Consider the following 24,026-nt stretch of genomic DNA (forward strand, 5'->3'; position numbering starts at 1 on the left):
TTAACTTCGGAAGATTCCTTTTTGATGACTTTATTGTGGTCAAGGCTCAGTGCATGAATTCACCCCCTCCAATTTAATCACAATATCCCATTGACACAGACTACTAAGTTCTAATGCACTCACAACAATGTGCTTCGTCACTCCGCACACAAAAACAACTTCCTTTACACGTTCGTGTTGTGAATTGGTGCTGTGTTTTGGCATTGTGGAGTGGAAAAACAACACGCTGTTGCATCCCTATTTTGGCCTGACATTCTTTTGGCATTCCGACTGAAAGATTCTTTTCACACCTGCAATTTACCTTCTTCTTTATCCCACAAATAGAACTTGCCTCTGGCCATGACATATTCCATTACGGGTTTTTTCCGTTTTGAAAAAAACATGACATATTCCACTGCAGTGCAAGGTCCAACATCACCATATTATTTATTTGTGGTATAGTTCGCCCTGTTTCACCGGAACAACAGCCGGTTGGACAGGCCCCACACCTCATTTGTCATTTCCAGCTTTACAACCCTGAGGGAAACCGCTGTCATGGGAAAGTGGTGTCAAAGGGTGGGATCAAGTGCGTTTTTGTCCTTCCCTTATTCCATGACGTTTAGCACAATTGTTCATTGATGTTTAGTTTTATTTATTTATTTAATCTTTAAGGTTCTGCATAACGAGGGTAATTGAAAATTAAATGTTATAAAAACTATTTATGCTGTCTTCGTAAAATGTGATGTTTTGCAAGATTTGTTTAGGCCTTATTGGCATTCCCATCTGAACACAGCTCATGATGCTGGGCTCCAAGATTCCAATCCCATATTGGAGAGAGTGGGCTTAAGTGGGACTTCAGGTGCTGTGCTGGCTTACATTCAGGTGTTGTGTTGGCTTACATTCAGGTGTTGTGCTGGCTTACATTCATGTGTTGTGCTGGCTTGCATTCATGTGTTGTGCTGGCTTACATTCAGGTTCGGTATTTGCTTATATCCAGGTGCTGTGTTGGCTTACATTCATGTGTTTTGCTGGCTTACATTCAGGTTCTGTATTTGCTTACATCCAGGTGCTGTGTTGGCTTACATTCAGGTGCTGTATTTTCTTACACCCAGGTGTTGTGTTGACTTACATTCATGTGTTGTGCTGGCTTACATTCAGGTTCTGTATTGGCTTACATCCAGGTGCTGTATTGGCATACATCCAGGTGCTGTGCTGGCTTACATTCATGTGTTGTGCTGGCTTACATTCAGGTTCTGTATTGGCTTACATTCAGGTGCTGTGTTGGCTTACATTCAGGTGCTGTATTTGCTTACACCCAGGTATTGTGTTGACTTACATTCATGTGTTGTGCTGGCTTACATTCAGGTTCTGTATTGGCTTACATCCAGGTGCTGTGTTGGCTTATATTCAGGTGCTGTATTTTCTTACACCCAGGTGTTGTGTTGACTTACATTCATGTGTTTTTCTGGCTTACATTCAGGTTCTGTATTGGCTTACATCCAGGTGCTGTGTTGGCTTACATTCCTGTGTTGTGCTGGCTTACATTCAGGTTCGGTATTTGCTTACATCCAGGTGCTGTGTTGGCTTACATTCATGTGTTGTGCTGGCTTACATTCAGGTTCTGTATTGGCTTACATCCAGGTGCTGTGTTGGCTTACATTCAGGTTCTGTATTTGCTTACACCCAGGTGTTGTGTTGACTTACATTCATGTGTTGTGCTGGCTTACATTCAGGTTCTGTATTGGCTTACATCCAGGTGCTGTGTTGGCTTACATTTGAAGCAGGCTGCTCACACCTGGTCACCATTCCTGACACAGCTGTCATCATTTCACTCCGACATCGACATTGTCAGAATGGAAAATCCGACGGTGTCCCATTTGTCCCCATCCTCCCCTAATGCTTTGTTCATTGCCTACTCACGTCTATGCAATTCATGTAACGGCACACTGGCATTTACTAATGTATCCGTGCAACAATGAAATTGCACTTAAGATGATCAACTGAATACCTACATTTACAGACTCGATATACTTTGAGGAAAAGTTTCATTAATTAATTGACTAATTAATTAATTGATTAATGAATCACGCCTTGACTTTTATTATGTACTCCTCACCAATAATTGAGCCACGTGAGGATTAAGAGGAACAGTACAGTTATCTGTGAACTCCATAAACAAATGTGATGTCAGTGGAAGCCAATGTTGAGTTTTTGTGTGAAAACAACATGGCTGTCTGAGCATACAAAGAGACAATGTCGGTCTACAAATGATCGCAGCCCACTTTACAATGGACTACCAATGAGTCTGGTGTTGGCTTAGCGGTTAGGGTGCCGGCTTGGGATCCTAGAATCCTGGGTTCGAATCCCGGTCGATCGCTGAATTAACACCAGGGTGTTTGACTCAGCCTGTCATCCTTACGAGGTCGGTAAATTGAGTACCAGCTTGCTGGGATGAATGAGCCACTCGGGTATCCTGCGTCGGAATGGCGACCCGTCCAGGATTGTGGCCAATAGCAAAGGAAACTCAAAAAGGAATGGTCATCATTATCATGACTACAAATGACCCCATAACAAGGTTGTACACGTCTTATGATCGACCAAATAAGACGATCCAGCTCTCAATCTGCCATGTTGGGCCATCATTCATCCACCAAGGGCACTTCTGGTTGAGTGAGCAGACTTGGTGACCACAAAGTTGCCTTGCTAGGATGTCCCACCAAACATGTTCAATTGGATTTCACCCTGGGGATTGTACATGAGTGATCGTGTGGCCCTGAAGTGCAGCGTTGACAACATGTGGATTAGTATTGTCATTCCTAAACAGGAAGTTAGGACTTTGCGGTTGGGCCGAAGTTACAACTATAGGTGTAAGTGTCTCAGCCCTGTATCTGACACCAATCACAGCTCCCCTCCAAATGATTCAGCCATCTTGAATACAAGGACATGTCATCAAGCTGTCCCCACCAAACCGATTATGCTGCTAAATCTTGCCATTGCCAAATCGCTCCCAACCTCATCTCCAAACTCAAGTCTAGACACATCCATGATAATAATATGGTGCCAATGAACATCCTCCAGTTGTGATTGTGTGGCTCATTGTATGCACTGCTGTTGGCGGCAACGGGTCAGACGGATGTGGAGCAGCAGTGATTTGACTTCATTCCACAAGCATGAAGCTTGTTGCCTTGTTTCTTAAAGTCTTGGACGAAATTTGATGGTTTATTGCTCATTACGGGTCATTCCGGAGAAAGTGTTGAAAAGTGGTTCCTTCTGGAAATGGAGACAAGATAACGATATTCACGAGGAGTTCCAAAGACCGAGACGATTATCCTGGACTGCTACCCCAAGAGTACACCTGAGCTACACGATGACGAATTCCAAAGATACACGATGTCTAATCATACTAAAATACGCCATTTCGTGTCTGTCTGTCTGTCTGATGATTTTTTGACTGCGATACATTCCGTCTTTACTTATCCAATCTCAACCAAACTTGACAGGAGGACTAAGGGTCACACAACAGAGGTTGTAGCCAATTAATTTGCCCCCTTCCCCAAGGGGGTTTTCTCTGCCAAGTGGGGTTTCCCCACAAATGGGGATGCGTGTTGAGGTGTATATCAAAGGGGCGTGAGGGGCGCGTCCACTAATGGAACGCCTCTCGCTTCCCAGATCGAGGGCCACGTGGTCAGGAGAACCTCGTCCCTTCTGGTTGCCCTGCCGTCCCGCCGTGGGCGCTGGCAGGGTGTACTTCAAACTAAGCTTAAGTGTCAAGTGTTAAGTTCCTCCTTGCCCTCGCAAGGGAAAGGCTAGGGTCAAGCTCTTCCAAATTTCCAAACACTAGAAATCGGACGTCTCAAATTAATTAACTAATTAATCACTAAGATAGCTTCATCGTGACATTTTTCCAAGGACGCTTATAATAACAGCATAATATTAATGTAATTACAAAACAAAATTAATACTAATAATATCCTACCTCCCTAAAGGGTGTTTCCTCCTTGAACAAATGCCAAGTTAACGTTTTTTAAAGAGCTTGTCGTGCCGTTTTGTTGGAGCATTGCATTGTCATTAGCATTGTACTCCAATATATTATAGATATACAATATATTTGTATATCTATAATATCTATAATGTCACTATATCAAAAAATACCATATCAAATAATATAATAATGTCACTTTGGCTGAGCTCCAGAGATCCTGTGTGGAGATGGGAGAAACTTCCAGAAGGACAACCATCACTGCAACACTCCACCTATCTGGGCTTAATGGCAGAGTGGCCAGACGGAAGCCTCTCCTCAGTGAAAGACACATGAAAGCCGCTTGGAGTTTGCAAAATAGCACCTAAAGGACTCTCAAACTGTGAGAAACAAGATTCTGTAGTCTGATGAAACCAAGATTGAACTGTTTGGCTTCCGTCTGGCCACTCTGCCATTAAGCCCAGATAGGTGGAGTGTTGCAGTGATGGTTGTCCTTCTGGAAGTTTCTCCCATCTCCACACAGGATCTCTGGAGCTCAGCCAGAGTGACCATCGGATTCTTGGTCACCTCTCTTACCAAGGCCCTTCTCCCCCGATTGCTCAGTTTGGCCGGGCGACCAGGTCTAGGAAGAATCCTGGTTGTTCCAAACTTCCTCCATTTAAGAATTATGGAGGCCACTGTGCTCTTGGGAACCTTCAATGCAGCAGAGATTTTTGTAGGCTTTCCCAGATCTGTACCGCGACACAATCCTGTCTCTGAGCTCTGCAGGCAGTTCCTTCGACCTCATGGCTTGGTTTTTGCTCCGTTATGCATTGTCAGCTGTGAGACCTTATATAGACAGGTGTGTGTCTTTCCAAATCATGTCCCAATCAATTGAATTTACCGCAGGTGGACTCCAATCAAGGTGTAGAAATATCTCAAAGATGATCAAGAGAAATGGGAGGGACCTGAGCTAAATTTCAAGTGTCATAGCAAAGGGTATGAATACTTATGTCAATGTGATATTTCAGTTTTTTCTTTTTAATAAATCTGCAAAACTTTCTAAAATCCTGTTTTCTCTGTGTCATTATGGGGTATTGAGTGCAGATTGATGAGGGAAAAAATGAATTTAAACGATTTCAGCATAAGGCTGCAACATAACAAAATGTGAAAAAAGTGAAGGGGTCTGAATTCTTTCTGAATGCACTATCTATATATACATACAGTATATACACACATACATATACTGTCTATCTATATATATACAGTATATACACATATACATATACAGTCGTGGCCAAAAATATTGGCACCCTTGCACTTTTTTCAAATAGCTCACAATTTTCTCTAAAAATAAGATGAAATTGATAAAAGTATTTTGTCTCCACAATTCTTTATTTCACTGTTAATATTACAGAACCTTTGTTTTTGATTCAGAACTGAATATATCCTTTCAAATCAGAAAATAAAAATAAATGTCATTGACAAAATTATTGACACCCAAGACGTAATATTGGTAGCACGGCCTTTGGACAAAATAACTGCAGTCAAGCGCTTCCTGTAGCCATGAATGAGCTTCCTACACCTCTCTACTGGCAGTTTGGCCCACTCTTCTAGTGCAAACTGCTCCAGTTCTCCCAGATTTGAAGGTTCTCCCAGATTTGATTTGAACTGTATATATTTACATGGGTGTCCAGGGTGTCCCAAAACCTTGCCGCCCCCTCCCCCCCCTGCCCAGCTCTACTGGGTCGCCACTGTACAATGGCAGGCATATAGCGGGAAGGATCATTCATTTGACATCTCAAATACCAAATTTCATAATGATCTAATGAGCCTTTCTTGTTCTGTTGCAGATTTTGTGAAGTGATGTCGTGGTCGGGTGATTCCGAGAAGAAAAGGTGGATATGCCGCATCATGGCTATCGCGTTCCGAGTCGCCAGGGATCAGACGCCGGGAACCATATCCCGATCCTGGGTTGCCAAGTACCTGAACAGGTCTGAGGACTTCGTCAAACGCAATTGGAACTGTGATCCCTTCGATTGCGAGATGGACAGCCGGCCCGAACAGACAGCACAATGTTTGTCTCAGGAAAGCAGGGATATCATCATTGAGTCGCTTGCCAAGGAGAAGAAAAGCATTTGAGGGCTCCAAAAGGAGATTGAACGGGTTCTTCGAGGGAAGAAGAAGAGCTTATCAAGTATCCACAGGTTCCTTCAGTCCATTGGCACAAAGGCTTTTCACCAAATTCCAGCACCGAAGCTGACGGAGAAGAACGTCGAGGATCGAATGTGGTTTTGTGAGTTTTTGAGCGAGTGGACCTCTGATGATTTTCTTTTCCTGGCCCTTTCTGATGAATTTTTCATTTATGAGGCTCGATGTCCCAACTTCCAGAACGACAGAATTTGGGCTCTTCACAATGATGACATTCCACAAAAACTCAAGATTCGAGAGAAATCGAAGACAGCACGGTGCGTTGGCGTCTTCTTGATGTTCACAGCGAAAAGGCTGATGTGGGTCATCAAAGAGCAAGGACAATCATGGGACAGCAAATACCTCCGAGACGTTGTGCTGACCCGCCATGTTATTCCGTTCTTACGGAACCCAGAAAATGTCCTCAGCATCAAGGAGACCACGTTTCTGCACGACCGAGCCCCGTGCATGAGTGCACTGGCGACCCAGAATCTTCTGAAGGCGAACAAGGTCAATTTTTTCGGAAACGATGAGTGGCCGGGAGCATCGCCTGACCTCAACGCCTGTGAACATTTGGGGGCGATACTCAAGGACAGAGTTGAACAACGCCTCCAGAACACCAGGGAAGAGCTTCTCACTGCTTTGACTAACGTCCTCGAAGAAATGGAGTTCGATCGTGACTTGTTTGTGTCTCTCTTGGAATCCTACCCCACGCGTTTGGAGACAGTTCGGTCGGCGGGCGGTGGGCACACCAAATATTGAAGCAAAGCTTTGAAACTGTGCACATGAGATGTCGAATAATAAAGCTTTTTCCCCCTATTCGTGGTTTCTCCCTACCTCTTCTACGTTGGGCTGGGCAGGGGGGGGGGGGGGGGGGGGCTGGCTAAGGTGTTGGGACACCCTGGTATATATATATGTATATAGGTACATATATACTGCATATATGTACAGCCTGGTGTTGGCTTAGTGGTTAGGGTGCTGGCTTGGGATCCTAGGATCCTCGGTTTGAATCGCAGTCGATCGCTGAATTAACACCAGGGGGGTTGACTCAGCCTGTCATCCTTCCGAGGTCGGCAAATTGAGTACCAGTTCACTGGTAATTCCCTGTGTGTCACAAGAGGTGACCAACAGGGTTGGCAGGTAATTCCCTGTGTGTCACAAGAGGTGACCAACAGGGTTGGCAGCAGGAAGAGCATCCGGCCACAAAACATTGCTTCAAAAAGGGGACCATGGTGCCCAAAAAAGGCCAACCCCTGCTTTTCAGGGGAAAATGGCCTCTCAAGGTGGTTCATATGTACATATATACTGCATATGTATATACAGTCACGTGAAAAAGTAAGTACACCCCATGTAAATTTTTGACTTTTTCAACATATTTCAACATACAGCTGTTTGATCTTCATTTCAACAATATTGATAGATAAAGGTGATATAATATAACAAATATCATGAAACATTTACATTTTGTAGTCCATTGTATAACTTAAATAAACATAAATGCAAATTTCGCATGTGGAAAAAGTAAGTACACCCCGACATTTATCACTACTTCAAATACCTAAAAGTAGAATCAGGTGCACCAGCTCAGGTGCAAATGATTAGAACATCGTTCGAGAGGATCTTGGAGGAACCTGTCTTATTTAAACCTCAGACATTTAGTTTGGTTTGCTCTTTGTTGTTGAAGTGTGCGGCGTCACCATGCCTAGATCAAAAGAGCTCTCTGAGGCCTTCAGAAAGAAGGTTATAGATGCCTACGAGTCTGGGAAGGGATTCAAAAAGATCTCCAAACAATTTAAAATCAATCATTCGACTGTCCGGAAGATCATCTACAAGTGGAGAAGATTCCAAACAACTGCCAACTTGTTCAGGCCAGGCCTCCCCAGCAAGTTCAGCCCTAGAGCAAACTCAAGATGCTGAAAGAAGTCTCTAAGAACCCCCAGAATGTCATCACGGGACCTACAGGAAGCTCTTGCCACTGTTGATGTCAAAGTGCACGAGTCTACCATTAGAAAGAGGCTGCACAAATTTGATCTACATGGGAGGTGTGCCAGGAGGAAACCTTTGCTGCCCAGAAAGAACATCAGGGCAAGACTAAAGTTTGCCAATGAACACCGAGGCAAAGACCAGCACTTCTGGAACAATGTGCTCTGGACAGATGAGTCAAAGGTAGAACTATTTGGCCACAATACCAGAAGACATGTTTGGCAAAAACCAAAGACAGCATTTGACCACAAGAACCTGATACCAACTGTAAAGCATGGTGGTGGAAATATTATGGTTTGGGGCAGCTTTGCTGCATCAGGGCCTGGGCAGCTCACCATCATTTAATCCACTATGAATTCTTCATTGTACCAGAGAGTGCTTGAGGATAATGTGAGGCCATCTGTCAGAAAGTTGAAGCTCAACTGAAGGTGGACCTTGCAACATGACAATCACCCTAAACATACCAGTAAATCCACCAAGGAATGGCTACAAAGAAAGAAATGGAGGGTTCTGGAATGGCCAAGTCAAAGCCCGGATCTAAATCCCATCGACATGTTGTGGGTGGATTTGAAACGAATTGTGCATGCAAGAAACCCCTCAAACATCGCACAGCTGAAATAATTCTGAATGGAGGAGTGGGAAAAAATTTCTCCCAGTCGATGTCAGAGACTGGTAGACAGTTATAAAAAAACGCCCACTTGAGGTTGTTTCTGCCAAAGGGGGCAATACCACTATTAGAGCCAAGGGGGTACTTACTTTTTCCACTGCGAAATTTGCATTTATGTTTATTTAAATTATACAATGGACTACAAAATGTAAATGTTTCGTGATATTTGTTATATTATATCACCTTTATCTATCAATATTGTTGGAATGAAGATCAAATAGCTGTATGTTGAAATATGTTGAAAAGGTCAAAACTTTACATGGGGTGTACTTGTTTTTTCACGTGACTGTATATACACCGTATATATATATATATATATATATATATATATATATATATATATATATATATATATATATATATATATATATATATATACATATATATATACATATATATATACATATATATATCTATATATATATATATATATATATATATATATATATATATATATATATATATATATATATATATATATATATATATATATATATATATTGTTGCGAATATGGAATTTGGCCTCCATATCCACTTGTAAATATTCCCCTATTTCCCCAATACTCCCCAACTATCCCCCAATCCCCCATTCCCTAGTCCCATTGCCGGTAAATAACACTCTGTAGAACCGACCTTCCCCTTTTTCCCCCATTAAATGTCGTGCCCAGGTCCACCGCATCACACGTAGACAACTTTCGGACATCTTGCTAGTTATTCTTAGTCTATGTCAGTTAAGGACTCGTTTCCATTAATTATGACTCTTCGTTGCACCAGAATGTGATTATATGGCACCAGTAGTGAGTTTAGGACCTTTCCCATACCTCCTTCCATCTTCTTCCCCAAACAACAACAACAACAACAACTACAGCTACAACAACAACTACAACCACGGCGCGCGGGGGGAGTGTGCGTCCTCCCACCAGCTCGGTTAGCCGCCATGACCATGCGCTCCACGGGGTTACCACGAAGGGGCTGGCTGTCAGCTCCTCGTCAAGGGCGGAGCCTGGTAAACCCCCCGCACGCACCCAATGAGAAGCAACGTGCCGATTCCACGAGGCGGAGCTAACGAGCCGAGGGCGTGTCACTCCCCGCCGGATATACGAAGCGACTCACCGGATGTGAGGTCAGATGCGCCCCCAGCTTGAAGAAGAGCAAGTCACTACCTCGAGCGCTGTGAGACCTCCCGCATCTCTGGACCGGACTGAGTCGATTCTGTCCCTGAGCCCAGGTGCACCTGGAGCCATCGATCCTGCCTTTCCTAGCCATCAATCCCCGTGTGAGTCAGCCTTTTGTCCCGTTTATCTGTCGTCTGTTGGGTTAATATAAGATTGTGTCTAAGTGCTTGTCTTTCTATGCTGTACCTCTCGTCCCTGTAATCTGACCTTCCGAACGAATATAATCTCCTCCGGAGGTCTTGAGAACCGTATCCATGGTGTCGTGTCATTTTAATCCCAGCCGTGTGTCTTTTCCTTCATTGACCTAGCGTAGCGCGATTAGTCAACGTTCGGGTATAATCGGGTAACTTGTGCAGACGTGGTCATACCAAACCGCTCGGTAAATAACATCTAAGCCACGTCTGTAACAATTGGTGTCGAGGAGTGGAATTCGAACCCGGGACTAAATTTATTAGGCCCAAATTTGTAGTAGAGTCGATTCGGAGCGCGTTTCCCGCGCGAAATTATAACGGCGAAATTTGAATTTGTTATACGGAAATAAAAACCCGAATTTTGAAAGTCGCGCTATGGCAGACCAAGACAGCTGGGGTCCGGTAGTGGAGAGTGAGGCAGGGTCGGTCCAGGACCAAATTGAGGGACATGAGGAGAGCGAAGCAGTGAGGGTAGCAGACGCACAAAATAGCGTCGTTGCGCCCGACGTTGCGGGCGCGCAAAATGGCGCCTCGCAAGAGCGCGCGGTAGCCGAGCCCGCTGTATCAACGGGCTTTAACATGCAGCCGATTGACATGCAGGCCCTCATTGCGCAGCTACAGGCAGCTGTACAGATGAGTATGGGGAGCCAAATTGAGCGATTGGGTGAGCGGTTGGGAAACCAAATTGTGGGAATGAGGGCTGATAGTGAGCGATTGGAGGGCCAAATGGGGGTAATGAGGGACGAAGCGAGGGGTACTGGTGAGGGATTACACAATAATTTTAGGGGATTAGACAATAATTTTAAGGGATTAGACGAGAAATTTGGGAAATTAGACATAGATTAGGGGAAATACAGGAGGGGTTAATGGGGGTAGAAAACAGAATGGCCGCTCAAGAGAATCAAATGGAAGGGATGCAAAAGGGGTTAGAGGGGGTAGAAAATAGAATGGCTGCCCAGGAGAATCAGATAGAGGGAGTGAAAAACGGGTTAATGGGGTTAGAAAACAGTATGGAAGGCAAATTGAGGGACATGAGGGACCAAGCGGAAAGGGAAGTTAAACAAATGGAGCAGCAGATAGAGGGGGTCAGAATGGGGGTAGAAACCAAACTGGATGCTCACAGGGAGGAAATGGAGCAGATGAGGGTGGCATCTGGGCAGGAGATGCAAGTGATGGGAGAGGAGATCAGAAGAGGAGTGAGTGAGGAGGTCGGAGGAGTGCGCGAGGAGGTGAGGCACTGTAAGGAGCGCATGGAGAAGGAGGTGAGAAAGGGGACTGTAAAGTTGCAAGGGGGCATAGAGGACCTGACGCAGGAGGTGGAGCAGCTGACGGTGGGACAGACGGAGTTAGTGGAGCAGGTTCAAAGGAACACTGCGGTATTAGGAGGTTTAAAAGCGACACAGAGAGAACTAAAAGATGACTTGGTAGCGACGAAGAGGGAATGTCAGATGGTACGTGAGGGACTGACAACGAGGTTGGACGAGGTGATAGAGGTAATGGAGACGAAGGACCGGCAGGTGAGGACGCACATGGAAACGGTCAAGGTAGCCTTAGAGGATGAACTTGAGGAGACGTACCGGGGAATAAAAGAGGTGAAGCACAAATTAGAAGAAGTGGAAGAAGGGATGAGCGAAATTAAGAAGCGACGGAGAGGGGATAAGAAAGAGATAAAAGAGGAGATAAAAGAATTGGTCCAAAGTCTGTGTTTGGATCGTGATGATGTGCTCATTAACTGGATGAGGGATTCGCAGGTGATGGAGGAGAAGCGAAGAGGAAGAGGACCCGGTGTAAGTGGTGACCAATATGGTCGTGCGTATGATGCGCCAGGGGATTTAAGAAGCTTGGGGGTCGAGATAGACCCGGGTGTTCGTGAGAGGCCGTTGGTGAAGTGTGCGACAGGTCTGGTGTGCGAAAAAGGAGGTGTGCGAGAAAGTCCGACTCTGGGGTGTGTGAGGAAAAAGTGCGTGCCAAGGAGTGAGGGTGCTGGCGAGAGTGAGTCGGTCGTAGCGTGTGTGCGAGGGAGCATGTGGAAGCGCGGTGTGGTGAGTGTTACAGAGGGTGTGACGGGAGAGTGTGCGCGAGAAAGGTGTGTGACGGACAGGTGCATGAGGGAAGAGTGCGCTGTCAGAAGTAAGGAAGAGTGTCCACCTGTGGTGAGTGTTACAGAGGGTGTAACTGGAGAGTGTGCGCGAGAAAGGTGTGTGACGGACAGGTGCATGAGGAAAGAGTGCGCTGTCAGAGTAAGGGTGAGTGCGCTGTCAAGAATGGAGGTGAGAGTAGTGAGAGTGACAAGGAGAGTGAGCTGGTTGTGACAGGTGAGCGAGGATGTACACCTGGGATGGAAGGATGCACACCTGGAATGGTAGAGCGTGTGTGGGAAGGCACATTTGAGTTGGTAGTGAGGCACGTGGTTGGGTGTGCGAATGAGGGCACACCTGTGATTGTCACAGAGGAGGTGACTGAGGAGGGGGCGCGAAGAGGTGTTTTGGTGAGGTGTGCGACCAACGAATGTGTGCCAAAGTGTTCGGTGGTCAGGTGTGTGACCAAGGCTGTGAGTGGAATGGGTGTACCTGGGTGTGTAAGGAAAGGTACGAGGAGAATGGGCACGGCTGGATGTGTGAGCAAGGAACGGGCTGCGGGGTGTAAGCATGCAGGTGAAGCGTCGACGGTCACCAGGGTAGTGGTTAGGGCGACGGATAGCCGATGCGAGCGCTCGGTGCGAGGTGGGGTGCTTTGTTGGGTGCGAGGCCCGGCGCGGGTCGATGCTGCGTCGCTTCTCTTCGAAGCGTCGTTGCCGATTCGGGCTTGGCCCCGCCCCGCATGGTCGAGTCCGGGCTTTGTCGGGCGAGGCGACCGGTCCGGTTCAAGGGCGAGTGGGAGGAGGCGGAACGGTGCCCCCTCGTGGGGACGGGGTTCCGACCGGGGGAGATGGAGCCATCGGGCCCGGGACCGCAAGGTGCCGCGCCGAGATGGTGCGTGGAACCTCGGTCCAACCAAACCACCTCCCTTGAACCGAAAGCCGGACGGATTCAACCTGCAGGCAACCAAACCACCCGAATTCATTGCTCGGCTTTACGAAGCCGAGTTTAATGATGTCATGACGCACCGAGGCTAGGATATAGCGGACTGTGATGATGGTGATCGTGATAGTGATAGTGTTTTGGACCCAAAATTAGAGAAAAACAAAATTTGATGATTGGCAAAGGATTGGCAGTAATGATTGGCAGATGATGAGTAGTGATTGGCAAATTTTTGATTGGTTGGAATTTAGGTGTACAAAATTGATAGTGAGAGACCCCCGATGTGGTGGGATGGCAAATCCACCATCCCTTCCCGTGGGGGCAAAGGAGCACTAGATTATGGGGTGTATGGCAGTGAAAACTAGCCCGGGTGGGTTAGGTTATATTGATAGGGATCTAGAGAAGATGACATTAGGTGACGTTAAGGTTAGTTAGTGACTGATACCTGTAGTGGGGACGCAGGTAGTTTAGTGTGGATGATAATGACGAGGGAGCGCAATAGTTTAAAGGGACGACTGGGACGCGCAAGTTTCAGAAGGGAGTAGTTAGCTGAGATGATGCCGTGTGTGTGAGCATTGAACAGGTGTGATTGCACAGGTGTGCAACTGGACGGGTGTGTGGAGCAGTGTGTGAGTAGTGAGTGTTGTAGATCAGCGCGAATGCGCTTGGGGAGAGAAGGGTGCAGGTGGCACCAGGTGTGAGAGCACAGGTGTGCAAGTACAGGTGTGTGGAGAGAGTTGGAGTAAGTGGTACGGAGTGGTGTGCATGGTGCTAAGGTGTGAATGGGGGAAGAGTGGACCCCCATCACGGATACCCGGGGCGGGTAGTGTAAGTGTTAGGTAGAGGGTACAGGTAAATTGTGGTTGGATATTGGCATTTGTGGTGCGGTTGCAGAATGGTGTTGTGGATGGGTGCATTAGTGTCGTGGAAATGGCTGGGCGTGTAGCCTGTTAGTGTGTGTAGTTGGTTGGGCACTCCACCACTGTGAGGATGTCGGCCAGGTGAGGCCGCAGGTGGGCTCTGGGAGCCGGTAGTTGTGAGTGGGTGCCTGAGGATCCCGGGTGTGGATCGGGTAGCCCAGTGCCAGAGAGGGCACCGAGTGGGGAGAGCGCCAGAGGGCCTTCCCCAGGTAGTTAGGTTAGGGTGAGGAGCAGGTAAGCTCGGAGGCAACTGCAGTGGTGGAGGTGTGCAGGTGGGTAGACCCGCTGGGAGAGGTACACGTCGCGGCCCAGAAATTGTGCGAGGGCACCGGGAGATGAATCGGGGGAGTGAGACCCCAAATTGAAAAGCACCACAGTTTGGCCAATGGGAATTGGTTTTTAGAACCCATAAGTGTAAGAGGGCCAATGGTTTGGCCGGAGAAAGACCCCGGGTAGTGTAAAGTTGTTAAAGTCATTTAGGAAATAGTTAGGATTGATGAACCTGTCGCACCATACGCAGCCACTTAGCTGTGGTGATGATGATGACTCCACACCTGTGTTTTCTTTGTTCTGTGTGCAGGAAATGAGAATTGCTGTGAGGATTTGTGAGACGCATCACGACGTGGATGAGACATTGGGGTGATTCCATCTCTCCCTCCCTAGGAGGGACTGATGATGAATTGGTAATGGCAAATTTTGATGTTGAGTTGAAAATGGCAAATTTTGATGAGAGTTGAAAATGGCAAATTTGATTGGTTAGAAGGGAGAGAAGACGAATTTGGTTTATGGGAGGAACGGGGAAGACAGTAGGGATGGTTGTTGATTTGTAAAGTAGATGTTTATGGGTAGTGTTGTGTTTTGTGGATACAGTAAGGGGTAAGGGAGGGGCCATGTAGGTTACCTGGTGGGGGGGGGGGGGAGCGTACGGTAGGAACGTACCTGTCTCACCTGGTTCCCATGTGCCCCCAGTGTGCATTACCTTGCATTGCGTGCACTTTTGCGCCCTTACCACCTTACTCACTTGTCTGCTTCTTTTGTCTCCCACCTCCGAGGATCTGGCTTTGGGGTAGAGAGAGAGGAGAGAGAGGTGCTGGCTTCGCAGTTGTGGGCCTGCACTTTCGCTGCTTGCTGCTTGGATCGATACACCATATGGACCGCAATGTTTGTGGCCACCCATAATGGACCGCAGTTCTTTTGCGGCCAAGCACCACCCATGGATGGACCTATGGGTCAACGTGGCACCTATGCCATACAAGGTGAACCACTAACAGTTGGCCCCCTGACGGCCACAATAAAGAAATGGACGCGGTTGGCGCCTTTCTTTATTTTTCTAAGGAAGTAAGAACACCAAGTGCACCACACGAAGGCAAGACCAGCGGCAGAACATCGGCCGGCTGCGACACCACACAATGATTTATAGACACTTTATTGGTGCACCGGATGGTGCTCACTGTGTGATGGGGTGGTGCTTGATGCTTGGAAGGGGTGCTCTGCACATTATTAAAGGCCGTAGGCCACAGAGCACTCGTGGGTTGGTGTATCGATGCTGGCATGCGTGCTCTCTCTATGCATAACATCTGCATGTGTTCCTCCAAAAACAGGTCCTGGATCGTAGTGTAAATATCAGCGTAGTCTTGTGTAAATAATGCTCCCTACCGGCTGTATGTTTAGTTTGAGGATTCTTTCCGGATTCGGTTATCCTGTGGGTGTGTTTCTGTGAGGAGAAGGGTGCAACGTCGCAGGGGGACATATTTACTCATTTGTGAATATCTGTAAAACTGTCGCACTCAGGGTAGAGTTAATAGTAGAGGGAACTACATTGCGTGCCACACTAAAGTAGGTAAAAATTTATCGGGTCGGGACGCCCCGAGGGTAGAGAAGGGTGCAATGTTGCGAATATGAAATTTGGCCTCCATATCCGCTTGTAAATATTCCCCTATTTCCCCAATACTCCCCAACTATCCCCCAATCCCCCATTCCCTAGTCCCATTGCCGGTAAATAACACTCTGTAGAACCGACCTTCCCCTTTTTCCCCCATTAAATGTCGTGCCCAGGTCCACCGCATCACACGTAGACAACTTTCGGACATCTTGCTAGTTATTCTTAGTCTATGTCAGTTAAGGACTCGTTTCCATTAATTATGACTCTTCGTTGCACCAGAATGTGATTATATGGCACCAGTAGTGAGTTTAGGACCTTTCCCATACCTCCTTCCATCTTCTTCCCCAAACAACAACAACAACAACAACTACAGCTACAACAACAACTACAACCACGGCGCGCGGGGGGAGTGTGCGTCCTCCCACCAGCTCGGTTAGCCGCCATGACCATGCGCTCCACGGGGTTACCACGAAGGGGCTGGCTGTCAGCTCCTCGTCAAGGGCGGAGCCTGGTAAACCCCCCGCACGCACCCAATGAGAAGCAACGTGCCGATTCCACGAGGCGGAGCTAACGAGCCGAGGGCGTGTCACTCCCCGCCGGATATACGAAGCGACTCACCGGATGTGAGGTCAGATGCGCCCCCAGCTTGAAGAAGAGCAAGTCACTACCTCGAGCGCTGTGAGACCTCCCGCATCTCTGGACCGGACCGAGTCGATTCTGTCCCTGAGCCCAGGTGCACCTGGAGCCATCGATCCTGCCTTTCCTAGCCATCAATCCCCGTGTGAGACAGCCTTTTGTCCCGTTTATCTGTCGTCTGTTGGGGTTAATATAAGATTGTGTCTAAGTGCTTGTCTTTCTATGCTGTACCTCTCGTCCCTGTAATCTGACCTTCCGAACGAATATAATCTCCTCCGGAGGTCTTGAGAACCGTATCCATGGTGTCGTGTCATTTTAATCCCAGCCGTGTGTCTTTTCCTTCATTGACATAGCGTAGCGCGATTAGTCAACGTTCGGGTATAATCGGGTAACTTGTGCAGACGTGGTCATACCAAACCGCTCGGTAAATAACATCTAAGCCACCTCTGTAACAATATATATATATATATATATACATATATATATATATATATATATATATATATATATATATATATATATATATATATATATATATATCTCTATCTATCTATCTATATATATATATATATATATATATATATATATATATATATATATATATATATATACCCACACTACATGATCAAAAGTATGCGGACAACCCTGCTATTTAGGAGATTCAGCTGTTTCAGCCACAATCATTGCTGGCAGGTATATATAATCAAGCACACAGCCATGTAATCTCCATAGACAAACATTGGCAGTGGAATGGGCCGTAATGAAGTGCTCAGTGATTTTCAACCTGACACCGTCATGGGATGCCACCTTTCCTACAAGTCAGTTTGTCAAATTTCTGCCCTGCTAGAGCTGCCGCGGTCAACTGTAAGTGCTGTTATTGTGAAGTGGAAACATCTAGGAGCAACAACAGCTCAGCCGCAAAGTGGTAGGCCAGACAAGCTCACAGAACGGGACCGCGGAGTGCTGAAGCGTGTTGCGCGTAAAATTGTCTGTCCTCGGTTGCAACCCTCACTACCGAGTTCCAAACTGCATCTGGAAGCACAACAAATGTTCGTCGGGAGCTTCATGAAATCGGTGTCCATGGCTGAGCAGCCACACACAAGCCTAGGATCACCATGTGCAATGCCAAGCGTCGGCTGGAGTGGTGTAAAGCTTGCCGCCATTGAACTCTGGAGCAGTGGAAACGCATTCTCTGGAGTGATGAATCGCACTTCTCCATCTGGCAGTCCGACGGATGAATATGGGTTTGGCACATGCCAGGAGAACGCTACCTGCCCGAATGCATAGTGCCAACGGTAGAGTTTGGTGGAGGAGGAATAATAGTCTAGGGCTGTTTTTCATGGTTCGGGCTCGGCCCCTTAGTTCCAGTGAAGGAAAATCTTAACGCTGCAGCGTACAATGACATTGTAGACGATTGTGTGCTTCCAACTTTGTGGCAACAGTTTGGGGAAGGCCCTTTCCTGTTTCACCATGACAATGGTCCCATGCACAAAGTGAGGTGCATACAGAAATGGTTTGTCGAGATCGGTGTGGAAGAACTTGACTGGCCTGTACAGAGCCCTGACCTCAACCCCATTGAACACCTTTGGGAAGAATTGGAACACCGACTGTGAGTCAGGCCTAATCGCCCAACATCAGTGCCCAACCTCACTCATGCTCTTGTGGCTGAATGGAAGCAAATCCCCAAAGCAATGTTCCAACATCTAGTGGAAAGCCTTCCCATAAGCGTGGAGGCTGTTATAGCAGCAAAAGAGAGAACCAACTCCATATTAATGCCCATGATTTTGGAATGAGATGTTTGATGTGCAGGCGTCCACATACTTTTGGTCATGTGGTGTGTGTGTATAATATATATATATATATATATATATATGTATATATATATATATATATATATATATATATATATATATATATATATATATATATATATATATATATATATATAATTATATATATATATATATATATATATATATATATATATATATATATATATATATAATTATATATATATATAATTATATATATATATATATATATATATATATATATATATATAATTATATATATATATATATATATATATATATATATATATATATATATATATATATATATATATATATATATATAATTATATATATATATATATATATATATATATAATTATATATATATATATATATATATATATATATATATATATATATATATAATTATATATATATACACACACAAACACACACACACACACGTATGCCATCAAAGTTGCTTCATATCCTACCTTGAAGCACTGCCGCGCTCTCCAATGTCAACTCGATGTGCAAAGAGGAAACGGAAAATGGGAAACAAACGCGGCACATGAATACAGCAGGGGGCGGCATGCTGCCAGCGGCTGAGAGCCAACAGCGCATGCTGGGATCCCCAGCCGGGTACTCTGACGTCACCACAGTCGTGCGCCGAGCAAGCGCACTTCACGAGCCGATCCGAGCTGCAGGTGCTTTTGTCCCAGTTGGGAGATCTTCAACTCCTTGTCTCATTTTGTTTTGGAAATGTCAGACATAAGCTGATGAGGTTTCACTTGAGAATCGTCATGATGCAGCAGTCAGTGGATTCCAGATAAAGACCATGTAATAGGATATGAAACTAGTTTGGGTTGGGGGGAGGTGTTTACACCTGAAGCGGGGAGCAGGGGGGGGGGGACTGGTTAAGCGGAGGATTTACAGAACCTGGTTAAGGATTAGGTAGGGGATCGTTTTTTTCAAGTGTTTTGCTCGTTTGCATTTTCAAATAACATGCTTTGCAATATGCAGGGTATGTCAATAAAATGTATAACGACTTTACTATTTCAGAAGAAGAGAAAGGGGCGATGTTGAGGGTTACTAATACCGAACAGATGGTGTTCAGTGTGATGGAATGACTGCATATCATCAGTCAGATCACCATAAGGTGGTACTGATAGACATGAGATGACCATTTTCGATGTATAAAGTCTGTATACATTTTATTGAGACACCTTGTATATTCTGTTGATGCATACATACACATTCATACTGTCCTGTCCGTGCGATGAAGACCTGTCTCAGACGGATTACTGATCGAGCTTACATTCCGAGGCGTTCAGTCAAAAATGGTGGTGTTCTTTACACGCAAGGGAAAGGAGATTGACGAACTTACCTGGACAGCTTCCACCAGACGTCTTCAAAACTGCGATAATTCATTCAAACCGACGCGGATTTGTATTGCAAAAATACCGGATTTAATAAAAGAAATGCCGGTAACAAAATAATGCAGGGCAACTAAAATTCCTAAATGGAGTGCCCCATACAGACCCGTATACACACAAGGGGAAAAGTAACTGGTGAAAATAATGCGTAATGTTTCTGTACTCAGCTGCAAGCGGCTTCTGAATCCCGTTGGGAATCATCCAGGCCCCGAGCGTGCAATCCGGGCGCGGCACAGGCCCTGGCGGGAAGTAGGCCTCAGCGCGCCCTTGTTCACTCAGCCGCACTTGTCTTCACCGTCCGCTTCACCAGCACCCACGTCTCTCAGCGCACCCAGACGACGCCCAGCCAGCACTAACGAGCCAGTGAAAGGACAATGCGGCCGCTCAGACGATCGCCCGGACCAAGAAGAAAGAATGCACGAACCGCGTCAATCTGCAGGAACTCGTAACACCACTGGCGACAACCGTGACTGTTCGCTATCAAAGTCCCAACTCAAGACAAATGTCGACCATTCGTATTGAAAGTCCAGCACAAGAGATATCCGCCTTCCACAAACACCAGGACCCAAGAGACAAGAGGATGCACAACCACACGTTATCAATGTCCCACGCAAGAGCTTATCAGCGCCCGTTCACTTTCAGATCCAGAAGTGGAGAGAGAAAAAAAATATCGGCCCTCTAACTCCTTTGTACTCGAGGCTCTGACGTCATCCGCCGCCGCCTGGGCCTGCTCCAACCAACGAGTCCCTCTTCGTTGCTCGACAATCCTAACCAATCAATGCTCTCCACGGAGTGGCCTCGCGGACCTCCTGCTCTTGTGATCACCCGTCGGTGGTATTAGCGGTGCTTGAATGTCCTGTTTCTGGTTAGTTTTTATTTAGTGTTATGAATGCATGATTGCTGGCTTTATGAGTGTGTTGCATTGTCATAAGGAACAGAGGGGAAATAACAGAGGCAATTACATGCAGGGAATTAATTTGCCATAATTCCTAACTAATTGGCATAACCCCACCCCTCGTGATGGGAACAAAGATACGCTCTTACACGACATACGGTCTAACGGATCCCTACTTATAGTACATGAGGGTTCTTCTTCTTCATCGCGACATACGGAGCATGGTAATCTATACACTTCTACCTGGCTCTAAGACAATCATTGCCTACCTTCCCCCCTCCCCACCCCCATCACCCCACAAATGTAACAATACATGCAGATGACGATCCTCCACAAGGGTGAAATATAGATCGATATATCTGCCTTTGTCTCTTGATGACCACAGAGCTTTAATCTTAGTCTGTAAAGACTTGCGTACTGTACAAATGCCTCCGAGTTTGGAGGTGTGTTTGTATGATTTATGCACATGACGTCAGTGTGATTTTTGGTAAATTGTAATATTCCTGACTGCAAACCTCCTGACTGGTGATCAGCAGGGCAGAGAAAATGTGTTAGTGTTGCAGGCGACACTTGTTGCTAACAGGTTGTGCAGCAACTGCTGTGGTTAGACTCGATCTGTGCCTTGCTGCCACTTCAAGTTAGGGGGTTTGATCTGTGTTGTATTTGGGTTTAGTCAGGACCTTGAGGGATATTTTGGGGCCGTTTGGTTCAAATTCTTCCAAAAGCACCAAATTTGGCCCAGATGTTGCCCATGCCATACTCTTTCGATTTTTGACGGGCGCCAAGACGGGCGCCCCCTCCCCCCCCCCCCCTGGGGGCCCCATATTGGCGAAATACTAAATGGCCGCCACCCGGATTTGAGGAAAATCAGTTAAATAACCAAAAGGGTTGGAATCATGTGATACCACTTTTCAGGGGTTTTCAAGGCGAGGTCAAGGTCAACCCTCAAGGTCATCTTAAAGGTCATTTTTGAGTCAAACATGTCGATTTTTGAGTTTTTTGTCAAGATTTACGCGAGGTTCACCATTTTATGTTTCTGGGTTGGGTAATCGAACTCTGACCTTATTTTTGACAATTAGAGGAAATATTTACATGTCTATTTCCTAATTTTCAGGCATATGCAGTTCATCAGTCTAATTACAAAGGTACGGATTTTGATGTTTTATGAACTGTATGCCATATCCTTGTGTTTAATTTTTGTGCGATCATGATCCGGGTTCATGTATACATGATTGTATACATGTCATAAATATGACGTCATAGGTCATGTGACCTGGCGGCCATATTGGATTTTATGGAAACCTTAAAAATGGATCCCTGCCTTCATTTTTCGATCGATTCATTTTGAACTTTGACCACTTATAGTACGCCATGTGATTAGATGCATATCCTAATTATGACGTCATAGGTCAGGTGACATGGCGGGATGGACTGGTACGGTCCCCGGATCATACCGCCCTTGGCGCCCGTCAAAAATCGAAAGAGTATGGCATGGGCAACATCTGCGCCAAATTTGAGGCTTTTGGAAGAATTTGAACCAAAATATCCCGAAGGGCCCTGACTAATATATTGTTGCGGTTTTGAGAACCCCTCACTTGTAAATAATAATTCTTGTAAATAATTCCCTGTAAATATCCCCATCTCCCAAAGGTCAAAGGTCGCACCCTAGTTAGGCCATATTGCAACACGTAGGACACCATAGGAACCTTCTTCAGTTATTTCATTAGTATGTGTTTCAGGTAAGGCTCTGTTTCCAATAGTTTGACTCTGCGTTGTATTAATCAAATAACCTAGGCCCCTTGTTCAATCTTATTCATTTTGCGGCTTAGCCTCCCTCCAAATTGGATTGCGCGTCTCTGCCAGCTGCAACGCTGGCTCCAAACACCATTAACCATGCGGTCAAGCTGGAGAAGAAGGGGGAGGAGTTATAAATTGTGTTCCCTTGCTTGCCAGCAGCGTTCGCTGCCTGGCTCAAACGCCATTAACCACGCGGTCAAGCTGGAGAAAAAGGGGGAGGAGTTGTCGGAGCGAGGCGTGGCCCCATCAATGTGTCATGAAGGGAGGAGCCGGTGAACCCTCGCGACCAATCAGGGCCGAGGCGTGTTCACCGGTAGGCGGACCTAAAAAGCATGCGGCTTGATACGCGAGCGCGTGATAAAAGCGCTCGCGTGGGACTACTTCAAGAGAGCCACGGTGAGTCAAGAGGTTGCGAGGCAGAGCAGAAGAGAGAGTTGGGTCAAGAACGAGACCAGACACGAAGTTGAGTGAGAGATTCGGTCCGCTACCACGACAATACCAATCGCGCTGCCTGCCGGGTTTCGCCGCGGAACCAAAGCATGGACCGGAGTGGAGCGTGAACCTGGAGCCGGACCTCAACGCCTGAACCATCTGCCCGGACCTTCCTCCCCTGCCATCTGCCTGGACCTTCTCCTCCTTCCTGCTATTCCCCTTTCGTGTAAGTCTGTCTGTATTGTCCTGGGCGTGATATTTAAGACTGTGTTAGCTTGCCCTGTGTCCTTTTGCTCTTCTCCCTGTACATGCCCTTCTTTCGTTTCCTCTTTGGGTTTTGTTGTAAATAGTTAATAAACCATATTTGTTCTTCCTACCTTTTGGTTTCCTCTCCAACCGATCGCTTTCGTGATTTCCTCAATTGAGTACCGGTGGCACGATTTGGCCAATCGCTCAGAATCGGGTTTAGTCCTTTTGTCAATGGCTCGGGCTTCGGATTGCTAAATCGCTCGGCAATTTCCATCATATCCGTGGCCCGGGCAGAAATTACCTCCCTGCTTTGCGGAGGGATTGGCACGCAGGTATTTGGGACCAACCAATCTTGACCAATCACCCTGGCCAATCTCGACCGCAAAGGAGCGTTATAGTTTCCAGGATCGGAGACGGCCAGCTTAAAAGACAAGGGGACTCACTCCCCCCCCCCCCCCTTGGTAACGGGAGTGCCGTACTCCGAATCCGCAACAATATATATATATTTGTACATATACACTACATGACCAAAAGTATACGAACACCCCTTCTAATTAGTGGATTTGGCTGTTTCAGCCACACCAATTGCTGACAGGTATATATAATCAAGCACACAGCCATGCAATCTCCATGGACAAACATTGGCAGTAGAATGGGCCGTGCTGAAGAACTCAGTGACTTTCAATGTGGCACCGACATAGAATGCCACCTTTTCAACAAGCCAGTTCATCAAATTTCTGCCCTGCTAGAGCTGCCCCGGTCAACTGTAAGTGCTGTTATTGTGAAGTAGAAATGTCTCAGAGCAATAACAGCTGTCGCGAAG

General features: G+C 46.3%; 1 long non-coding RNA gene across 1 annotated transcript; it reads left to right on the forward strand.

Moving 5' to 3' along the window:
* Positions 1-711: 711 nt before the first annotated feature.
* LOC137424068 (uncharacterized) lies at positions 712-6,943 on the forward strand. The gene is made up of 2 exons (XR_013622703.1): positions 712-838; positions 5,791-6,943. It is a non-coding gene; the product is annotated as an uncharacterized LOC137424068 (long non-coding RNA).
* The last annotated feature ends 17,083 nt before the right edge of the window (positions 6,944-24,026 follow it).

The sequence above is a fragment of the Myxine glutinosa genome, chromosome 3 (genome assembly GCF_964187855.1).
Source record: "Myxine glutinosa chromosome 3, kmMyxGlut1.1, whole genome shotgun sequence".
NCBI lineage: Eukaryota > Metazoa > Chordata > Myxini > Myxiniformes > Myxinidae > Myxine > Myxine glutinosa.